The sequence below is a fragment of the Hevea brasiliensis genome, chromosome 2, assembly GCF_030052815.1.
Source record: "Hevea brasiliensis isolate MT/VB/25A 57/8 chromosome 2, ASM3005281v1, whole genome shotgun sequence".
In the NCBI taxonomy this organism is placed as follows: domain Eukaryota; kingdom Viridiplantae; phylum Streptophyta; class Magnoliopsida; order Malpighiales; family Euphorbiaceae; genus Hevea; species Hevea brasiliensis.
Window position 1 is genome coordinate 70,052,676 of NC_079494.1, and position 12,145 is coordinate 70,064,820.

Genomic DNA, 12,145 nt, shown 5'->3' on the forward strand with positions numbered 1-12,145 from the left:
TTAGAGTTGTAGCCCTATGGCTGAGATTTCCAATGGTATAAATTTAAGGTCATTTGGACCTGTTTTGAATGAGTTATAGCCAAAAGACTGATTATTGTTCATATAGTCAAATTTTGGGTTCACATTTTAGGCAATCCGGATTTGGTTACTTTTTAGGACACTTTCTAGGTAGAATTTTGGCATGACCTCTACATGAAAATTGGTCTATTATAGGTCCTATTTTACGTCCAGTTGGCCTCCTACCAATTGAGGTCACACATTTTCATTTATAACCTAAAATGTATACTATTTTCAATAAACATAACCTGCAATACACATTATAATTTGGTCAATTGTCCAACAACAACCCAATGTGATCAATATCCAACAATAACTCAATTTGATCAAGTGTCCAGCAATATACATTTACTCAATCCAATTAGGTCAATTGTCCAACCAATCATACAATTTTCAAGTAACCAAATCAAAACCCTAATTCAACTAATCAAAATCAACAATACACATGACATCAATTACTAGTACATGAAATTAGCTTAATGAACTTCCCAAATAGTAATTTACATATAAGAATTAAACAATCTTTTATGCCTTTCGTGGCTACCCAATTCAACATTGCACAATCCTTCAAAATTCTAGCTCTAAACATCAATTTCCCACTTACAACTAATATCATAACCTAATTAACTTCATTACCCACCAATTACATGTAAAAAGAAATTAAGCTTCTTCAATATCCATGGCTGCTGAAAATAGCACACATCATTAACTCCTTAAATCCTTCAAATTTCTTCACCATTTAACACTTCTCAACCTCTATACAAACTTTAATGAAGCAAGCAAAGGAAAATGGCACTTACCTCTTTTTGGAGTTTGCTAAAACTTCACCAAAACTCTTCTTTCTTGCTTCTAATATGCTGCCCAAGATGTGTAGATAAAGTTTAGTGAAGGAAGGCTTGAATTGAAGGTTGAAAATGATGGTGATTTGAAGCTTTCTTGCAACCATCCATGGAGGAAGAATGGTTAAGTGTGAATCGGCCATGGAAGGGTGAAATGAAGAAATTAGATGTTGAAGTGGTGAGTGTTATCCACCTATGGGTATTTATACCCCCATTATCTCCACTAATCATTATTTAATTAACTAAATAAATCAAGTTTCAATATTTCCATTAATCACCCCTTATTTTTCCCTAATTACATTTTATACATAAGTTCATTTTTCATATTATTTGCAAAGTTTAATACCACTTATTTTTAATGGACATTTAGGTCAAAAGCCAACTCTAGGTATCAAATGACCAAAATACCCCTCTTCGGGTTGCATTTTGAATTTTTCAATTACACCGATTTAGTCCTTGTCCCGGCAATTTTCTTAAATTTTTGTTTTCGTTTATACCAATTAACTAATTTTTCTTTGACATTTTCAAAGTCAATTATACCTCAACAGATCTTTAATTAGGTCCCAAACATATTTCCTATGGTTTCCCGCAATCTAAGGCTAGTCAACAGTCCTCGCCATAACTTCCCCGTGCAGTCACCCATTGCTACGGTTTCTAGCTCGTTTAACCTAATTGCACTTCATCTCTTTTATTTTCTCTTAATTTTTCTTGTATTTTCTTACCTTGTATTTTATCATTTTATGTCTTCTCAACATCATTTAAGTGTAGTTCCCAACATCCCAACTGTCTAGATAGACACCAATTACCAAAATAGTGATTTGCACAAGACTATGCATATAGGGGTGTTACACTAAAGGTACCAATCACATCCATAGTGCATCAAAGAGGTTAGTGCACTAACTCCTCTTTTAAACTAGGGTTTAAATGAATTAATTTGTTAATTCACAATCTTGAATAGCAAACATAGATCCTAATACATATTTAAAGTGTTTTAATATGCAATTGAGCATTAAAATTAATTAGGCACATAACAGATGTGGTATGATGCATGTAACCCTGGAAGAAAATTTTTGAAATTCAATGCTCTAATGAACTAATCAACATGCTTCCTCTCCTTCAGGCATTACTTATATGGTGAGAAGTGCTATATGTACACGAATCACAAGAGTATAAAGTACTTGCCAATCCAGAAGGAACTTAATCTGAAACAGAGGAGATGGATTGAATTCCTTAAGGATTATGACTGTGTGATCGACTATCACTCTAGAAAGGCAAATGTAGTGGCTGCTGAGTAGGAAGTCCATGATGGCTTTGAGAGCACTAAATGTTCACTTTTCCTTAGTTCTAGATGGGACTATTTTGGCTAAGTTGTGTGTAAAGCCAAGCTTGCTACAGCAAATACAAGAAGCACAGATAAAGGATGAAAAGCTGATGACAATTATGGGCAGAGTTAAAGAGGGGAAAGAGACTAATTATGAGCTGAAAGGAGATGGGTGCTTGTATTATAAAGGCAGAATCTATGTAGCAGGAGATGAAGAACTGAATAAGAATATCTTGAAAGAGGCGCACAGTAGCTTCCATGCTATGCACCCAGGAAGTACCAAGATGTATCATGATCTAACGGCACATTATTAGTGGTCTGGAATGAAGAAAGAGATTGGTGATTTTGTGATCAGATGTCTAACACGCCAGCAGGTTAAGGTTGAGCATCAGGTTCCATTGGGGTTGCTGCAGCCCATATCTATACCAGAGTGGAAATGGGACCGCATCACAATGAATTTTGTGACTGGGCTACCATTGACACAGAAGAAGCATGATACCATATGGGTGATTGTAGATAGATTAATGAAGTTAGCTCACTTTCTGCCAATTAGAACCGACTATTCACTGGAAAAATTAGCAGAAATCTACATAAGTGAGGTAGTACGGTTACATGGAGTGCAACATTGATCATATCTGATCGAGACCCAAGGTTTACTTCGAAGTTTTGGAAGAAGCAACAGGAATCATTGGGCACTCAACTGCACTTCAGTATGGCTTTTCATCCTCAAATGGATTGACAGTCCGAAAGGGTGATTCAGGTAACCCTTAGAACTTAGTGAATTGCTATAATTGTTAAAGGAATGATAATAATGACATGACATGAATGATATGCTAGGTATTGGAGGATACGCTTCGGAGCTGCATTATTAACTTTGAAGGAAGTTGGGAGAAGTACCTTTCTTTGGTAGAGTTTGCTTATAATAACAGCTACCAAGCCAACATAAAAATGGCTCCATATGAAGCATTGTATGGGAGAAGATTCAAGACTCCATTATGTTGGACAGAGATGGGTGAAGAGAAAGTAATGGGCCCAGACTTGGTGAGGTAGACTGAAGAAAAAGTGAAACTCATCAGAGACAATTTAAAAGCCACCTCAGACAGACAAAAGTCATATGCCATGTCACTCCTTACCCCTCTGTAAGGCATAACACGATCCCATAGAGTACCTAATGAACTACCGAACTTCACCTACCGATAACTCATTAAGTACCCTACAAGGGATTTTAAAATCATTTTCTTACTTTTTATAAGTGGTGAGCATTTTCTAATAGGTATTAAAACATTTAATTAGAGTTTGAAAACTAGTTAAGATTTTTTTTTCCCATTTTATTTTTTCGCAAATTTTATAAAAATTTTGACAGAGTGCCATCTGTATTTTGAGAAAATAGTTCTTCAAATACCTGAGAAAAATACTTCCAATAAATTTTTCACAACTCCTAACCTCCAAATAATCTCAATTCAACTCAAAATTCTCAAATCAAACCATTTCAAAATAATTCCACAATTCAATAAAAAATTTGTCATCTCAAAATACTTTACAATTTCATTTACATTGCAATATAGTACTTAATTTACAAAAAGAAAACCCAAAATAACATTATTACAATTTATTGTATAACTGCTCAACTTTACATTGATACATAGAACACTACAATATTTACATCAAATAATTACAAGGGTATAAATAAATATCTGTAAAAAAAGGATCAGTGAAGTCCACTATCTCAGTAGTAGCTCACTCTGCTATTTTCTCCTTGCCCTTATCTGCGACAGCAAAATAAGCTATCGCTGAGTATAAAAATACTCAATGGTGCACAATAAAAATTTGAAATGCAGTGCATAAAACATTCATTAATAAATCACAATTCAAATATTTCACAATTATATTTCACAAATTATCAAAACTCATTATAGCACAATTTTGGTCAAACAATTTAATAAACATAGTGTTGCCAATTCATACACAAATTAAGCCATGACACAAAATTTTCGATCAATGCCATGTTGTACACCACGACAAAGCAATCTACAACCCCACTAATCGAAATCAATGAGGAAGGTGGCTAGCTAGCTAATGAGTACTCATCTGATCAACAACCTCAACTGGTAAATCAGAGAGGGAGGAAAAATAATCGATCTCACCCCGTAAATGGAGGAGGAATAATAAGGCACTGTCATGCTAAGTGTGAATCAAAAATCTATTTCAAACATTTTATTCAAATAATTCATGAGAAATCCCATAAATTTCCAAAGTCATAGTTTCATTCACAAAGTGGCAACACAATTCATGATTAACACCAAATTTTCATAAATCATACCAAATCAATTTTTCAATAACAAAATGCTCAAATAAGGTTTATTGTGCACAAACCTGACGCGAGTCGCCTCTAGGCCTCAACTCCGTCTCTTAGACCTTCCAAGTCTTTTTCAGCTGAAACACAAAATTTATAGTATCTCAGTATCTTTACTTCATAGCAATTCTAATAACTAATTCCAATATGTTTAAACTTACATTCTTGCAAATTTTCATGTTGAGGTTACTATTTATGGTACTATTCAAGTCAAAATATTGACTTTCTTATGCTTAAAAGGTATGGGAACTCCAACTATACTCACATACCACATTTTGGTCACCAATTTTGTTGGTTTTGGTTATTTTCTTAAAACTTAGGTCTTTTAGGCAAAATTGCAAATTTTCAATTTTGGTGTCTTATGTTGCACTGTTCCATTAGTCATTTTGCTTTTAGAATTTGGCTAAGTTTTCTTCATAGAAATTGTTCCTTATTATCTTAACTTTATTCTCATTTTTGAATCACTCCATTTGGAGTTTTGTAGCTCAAGTTATAGCCATTTGAATCATGGCTGCCGGATTGGACTTAACCCAGATTTCTGGGCACCAAACTGGTTCTGGCAGTTTTAGGTCATCAAATTTGGGTGGCCAAATGACTTGGTTAAGGGCATAATTTGGGTTTGTGTTATTCATAAAAGTTTTAGGCCTATATCATAAATTTCCACAGGTAAAATTTCAGGTCATTTAGACCTGCCTAGCCCAAGTTATGGCCAATTTGGTCATTTTTGGTACAAGTCAGATTGCCAATTCCGGATTTGGTCAATTTGTTCACTATGCTATGGTCACTTTTTGGCCATGTTCTATTTTGTGTCTATTTTCATTCCCAATTGGCCTCACACCAATTGGACTTGTAAATTTTCAGTTTTGGTCCCTGAAATGGACCTTGGTCCTGCTGCCTATAGCATGACTCTAAGCAATCTGAATTTGCATTTGGTTCCAACACTTCTAACATGCTCCAATTGGTCACAAATGACCATTTCTCACCTCAAACCAAGTCCAACACACCATTTAACATATTCTCACATTTTTTTCTTCCAAACCCTAGGTGCCAAACCCTAATTCACATATTTATTGTATTTAACTAATTTCAAGAATACTAACATTACTTCTATACTCTTGCAAGCTTACCTACACTTTGAATTCAATCAAATTCATGCATACACACATCAAAACCCTAGCTAGCTGAATTTTCCTCTAGTCCTCCAACAATTATTTTCTTTTAATTTTAAGTTAAAATCTAAGTTACTTGAACCAAAAACATAGAAATTAAACTAAGAAATGGAAGTTTGCTCACTAACCTCAACCTTTGATTTTCACTCTTCAATCCCTTCTTCTTTTCTTCTTTCTTTCTTGCTCAAGCTTCTTTTCAAGACTAAAAGACAAGGTTTAATTAAGGGGACTATGGGATTTATGGTTAGATCAAGGAGTTCTTCAAGCTCAAAATGAGCTTCAATGGAGGAAAGTGAGGGTGAGGGAGAAAGAGATATGGGACGACAACTTGAGGAAGACACTCTTCTTTTTTTTTCTTTTTTCTTTTCTTTTCTTTTTCTTTTTATCAATTTTAATCCACTTGGAAGATCAAAATTATCCAAATTTATTTCTTTTTTTAATTAGTGTTTATGATATCATGAATAATGTCACCAATTTCTACTTTTCCTTTTTCTTCTTTTTTTTCTATTTATTTTTTCCTAGTTCTTTAATTTAATTCCCGATTCTGAAATTTTCTTTTCTCTGATTTTATTTGACAGTTAGGTTAGGAGTCAGCTTTTGGGGTCAATTGACCAAATTGCCCCTCGCCAGTTCGACTCGGTTTGTAAATAATTCAATATTTCTTTCGGATCCTTGACCTAATTATTTGACTTGTTTAACACTTCTTTTTCATGATTTTCTCTAATCCACTATGTTCGCAATACTCCTAAGGACCGTAGCGTCACATTTTACGATTTGAAATTTGAGTTTAAATCGACCTCGCAATCCTTCCCGAGAAGGTCACCCATCGCTGTGACTCTCAACTCATTTAACTTCTTATATTCTGTTTTTCTTATTAATACTTAACCAATTGACAATTACTAATTATTTGTGTTTAGGGCTTATCTAGTTATCTTAAGTGTGATTCTAATCCCCTTAATTATCTAGACCGACAAGGGTCACCGGAACAGTAAAATTTACCAGGCTATGCAAATAGGGGTGTTACATGCCGACCTGAGGAGAAAGGACATAGAGTATGAGATTGGTGATAAGGTATTTCTCAAGGTATCACCTTGGAAGAAAGTGTTAAGATTTAGCAAGAAGGGAAAATTAAGCCCTAGGTTTATTGGTCCATATGATGTCATTGAACGTGTGGGTCTAGTAGCCTATAGGCTAGCTTTACCACCTAAACTGGACAAGATTCACAACGTATTCCATGTGTCAATACTCAGGAGATACAGATCAGATTCTTCACATGTCATCTTAGCAGAAGAGATAATTGTACAACCTGATTTGACATATGAAGAATGTAACACCCCTAAGTTCGGTAGTGCGTTCTGCTGCTCCGGTGACCAGTGTTGTCCGGACAGCTAGGATGCCTAGAACTACACTTCAATATGAGTGAGGAGACATAAAATAATGAAATAAAAGAAAAGAAAATATAAGAAAAACAAAGGAAAAATAATAGCAAAGAAATGTAATCAAATTAAGCGAGCCGGGAATCCTAGCGATGGGTGACCGCACTGGGAAGTCACGGCGTGGACCGTTGATCTGCCTCGATCATGGGAACCCTGGAAAACATTTTTAGGACTTAAATAGACCCTTATTGAAGAATAAATATAATTAGTAAGATCAAAGAAAAATTAAATAATTAGTACAAAGAAAAGTGAGAAATCGAAAAACAGACGAAACCCGGTGTTACCGAAAAATCGGGAATGCAACCCGAACAGGGGCATTATGGTCATTTGACATCCTGAATTGTCTTTTGACCTAAATGTCTACTAAAAATAAATAATATTACACTTAGAAAATAAAATGAAAAATTAAATTGAGGGTACCTAATACAAATAGCCAAAATGGAGTGAAAAATGTGTAAATAACACATGTAAGCTTATTATATAGTTAAATTAGTGTGAGTGGGCCACTAATGATTTAATTAAACAACAAAATGTGCTGATGTAAGTCCACTATACCCAGCAGAAACTTCATCTTCTCCATTTTCCCAACCTAGCCAAATTGAAGAGAAAGAAAATCTCCATGGGCGTTTTGCATGAGCTTTCTTAACTCCTCCATTTCAACTCCAATCACTTAGGGTTCTTCATGAAAGTTTGTCTACACATCATAAGGAAGAGCTTGATACCAAATTTAAGAAGTTTAATCAAGGTTTGGCAATTTCCAACCATAAGGTAAGTTAGCATTTTTGAAGATTGCTTTGTTAAACTTTGTGTTCATGTTATGGGTGTTGGTTTTGTGAAGAAAATTTTTAGGTTTGAAGAGTTATTGAGATGTTCATTTTGGACAGCCATGGAGTTATGTATTTGATGAAATATTTGTACATATATTTGATGAGAAATGATGTTGGTTAGGGTGATTTAATATCCTAGTAAGTTATTCCATATGTATATGGTGATTTTTGCACTTGGATGGAAATTGATAAATTGTAGGATATTTTGGTGTTGAGGAAGTTTTTGGCAGCCTTGAGATTCTTGGATAAATGTATATGTTCATGAAAGTATTGGCAGAATATTGACCTTGAGAATTGATGGATATGTGTATAGATTGATTGTGTAAGTGTATGTAAAAATTTGTAATGTTTAGGGTATATGTGATTGTACTTAAAACTTGTAAAGGTGAGTTTAATTGGTGTATTGAGGATAATTGCAATCTGCCCAAAGTGACATTTAAGTGAAGTGGAATATGGTTTTTGGTAATGTACCAAAACAGAAATTGTAAGGGGAGTGGACATATAGCAATTAAATGTGTAATGGATACATGTATAAGCAAAGTAATTAAAGCCAGTATGCATTTTAGTCAATAACCTTAAATGTGTAACCTCAATTGGTATGAGACCAATTGGAGGTGGAACTAGGCACAAAATGTGCCAACTTTCATTGAGAAAGCATACCAAAATTCTGCTTGCAAGGTGATATGAAAAATGACCAATTCGGATTGAGTACATTTGAGGCCTGAAATTTGACCAATTGGGAAGCAGTTAGTGTTTAGGCCATAACTCACTCAAAACAGGTCCAATTGACCTGAAATTTAAACCATGAATAGTTAAGACCCATACCTACAAGTCTTATGAAGACACCAAAACCCAGAAATGACCAGAAGCAAGTCAAAAAGCTTGCACAAGTTCGGGTCCAAAAACTGGCCGAACCAAAGTTGACCAAATTGACCTAATTTGATGCCATTTGACCAGCAATAGTATAATGACCATAACTTGGTCTACTTAACTCGGATTGACCTAAAATTTTTCCCTGCATTCCATAAGACATAGATCTACAAGTTTGTAGTTTTGACCGAAACCCGAAAATCGAGGGAACTAGATCGTCCGGCTAGGTCAAACTAGTATCCCGGAATCCAGCAATTTGCAATAAAATGCAAGGAAACGCAGTATACATAGAAATGAGTTTGGTAAAACGTACCAACCCTAAACCCTATCGAATGTGACATATTAATGACACTAAAACCTAATTTACCTAAAACGCATCGAGGGTCGGTATATTAGGTGATTGAGCAAATAATAGCCTTCAGTGAATTACTTATCGAACATTATCGTTAAAGACAGTTTAATTTAGTACTGAAACACTTCAAATTGTGTTTCTCAGTTACCAAAGACTCAGGAAAAGGGAAGGAAATACTGAGTCCAGACCCGGAGATAGTTATCAGAGGTTTGTGCACAACAACTATTTCTTTTGAATTATTTTCAATTGAAATAAATTATGACTATTTGCATATTGTTGTTTTAAGTTGTGAAATTGTGAAAAAAAATGGTTTGAAAGATATTTGATGGATACTTATTGATTGAAAAGCACTGTAATTGGTTTGAAACCACAGCTATCATGTACATTGATTGTATTCCTCGCTAGCTTGTCTAGTGGGATGAATTAAATTCCCTCTCTGGCTGAAGTGTTGAGGTGTGTGCCTGTTGAGGACGAATAGAATGAGTACTCATATTTTTGCTAGCTAGCTATGTTATTCCTCATTAGTCATTAACTTTTGGGATGAATTGAATACCTCATTAGCCATTGGCTTTTGGGATGAATTGAACTTAGGAACATGATTAAAGCTGTGTGTGATTTATTGATATGTATTGTGAGATTGTGAAATGAACTTAAATTCTTATTGACATATACTGTCTTTTGAATTCAACCATGATCTGACTTATTGAAATTTATTGTGATATTGAGAAATGGAGTTTAAATTCTGGTTGACAATTATTGTCTTAAAATTAACTATGGTTTTAAGTATCCACTATTTACATGACTTATGAATTGTGATTTAAATTGTATTTGGTTAATGTTGTGCACCACTGAGACATTGTCTCAGCGATAGCTTTTTATTGTCATCAGTGTAGACAGACAGCATGAGCAGACTAGGCTGCTAGTACCTCCAGCGAGAGACTACCGGGTATAATGAGTATACCAATATTTTGTATTTTGTAATGTAATGTATGTTCACTGTATGTACATATTGTTGTTGGTTTTGAGCAGTTGTAAATAAAAATTGTACATTGAAGTTGTAAAATAATTATGAGTTATTTTGGCTTATAAAAATTGTATTATATTTTCTTTATCTCAGTCTTTGAAAAATTACTGTGAATCTGACTAGAGAAATATGTTGTGTTGAGAAAAATGTTGGAGTTGAGATTTGGAAATCTATTGAAGTGCTTTTTACAGGTTTTTTGAAGAACTGTTTTATCCAAAATACAGATGGCACTCTGCCAAAATTTTTACAGAAACTCCAAATAATTCAAATGTGTTAGTTCTATCACTTCAGTTCAAAAAGGTTTTTAACACCTGTAAATAGTGCTCACCACTGTAAAAGAAGTAAGAAAAGTTTTTAAAATCCCTTGTAGTGTATTTAATGAGTTATCAGTAGACGGAGTTGATAATTCATTAGGTATACTACGGGATCATGTTATGCCTTACAGAGGGGTAAGGTGTGACAAAGAAGAACCAATCAGAATCTTGGCACGAGAGGCAAAAGAGCTCAAAAATAAAAGAATTCCATTGGTGAAAGTCCTATGGAGACACTGCAACATAGAAGAGGCAACATGGGAGAGCAAGGAGATGATGAGGCAATAGTTCCCTCAGCTCTTCACATCAAGTAAATTTTGAGGACGAAATTTTTAATGAGGGAAAGAATTATAACGCCCTCACTATAGGTAGTCCGTACATTCTACTGTTCTGATGACTAATGTCTATTCGGACAGCCAGAATGTCTGAAACTACACTTAAACTATAAGTGAGGAGACATAAATTGATGGAATAAATGTTAAAAAAATACAAGAAAAATTAAGAAAAAAATAAAAGAAATGAAATGCAACTGAGTTACATGAGCCAAGGTTCCGGCAATGGGTGACCACACCAGGAAGTAACTGAGAAGTCAGTTGCCGACCCCAGACCCACGAGGAACCCTAAGATATAATTTTTAGGACTTAATTAAAGGTTTACTGAGATATAAATAACATTAAAAATTTCAAATAAAATTTAAGAAAATTTATTAATCGGTACAGACCAAAAATAACCTGACAAGCATAAGGAAGGGCATTTTGGTCATTTCAACCCCAGAGTCGAATTTTGACCTAAATTTCAATTAAAATAAGAGAGATTAAAACAAATAAAATAAATTAAATCATGAAATTATGTATAAAAATGGGAAAAGAAAAGAAAAGAAAAAGGAATAAGGATTATTACATGGGTATGATGTCATAGTGACATCATTTAAATTATTCAACCAATGGTAAATAAAAAAACACATATAAAGGGATAAGAAAGAGATGAAAAGAAGACAAATTAACAAAAGAAGTCATCTTTTTCCTTCTAAACCTCCCATGGCCGAAATTCTCTCTAAACCACTCCCACCATTTTCAAGCTTTTGAGCTTGATTTCCTCCCCTTTCTCACCATATTTTCTATAAATCCCTTTAATAAAAATTGTCTCCACACCATAAGGAAGCTCTAGGCAACCACAAGGAGCAGAAATTTTAGAGTTTTCACAAATTAAAGAAGTGTCCATATAAGGTTAGTGCCTTTTCTCCTTTTTTTTCTTTTCTTTTAATCATTGAAAGTAACTTGAGATAAGTAGAAATTGTAAGAAATCAAAAAGAAATTCATGAACATATGAGGTCACTAATTTTGGCAACCAAAAGAAGTGAATGAAATTGATAGTTTTGATGGTTATGAATTGGTTAGTGAAGTTAATTGATGACCTTATATGCATTAGAAATTGAATTGTTTTGGGTATGCATGAGATTGGAACTTTGTGTTAGGGTTTTAATCTAACTATTGGAGATTTTGCATAATTGCTGGAATTTGACTTTGTTGAGATGATTTGATGATATTTAGAAGTGTCATGTATGCCAATTTTGTAGTTTGGGAGAC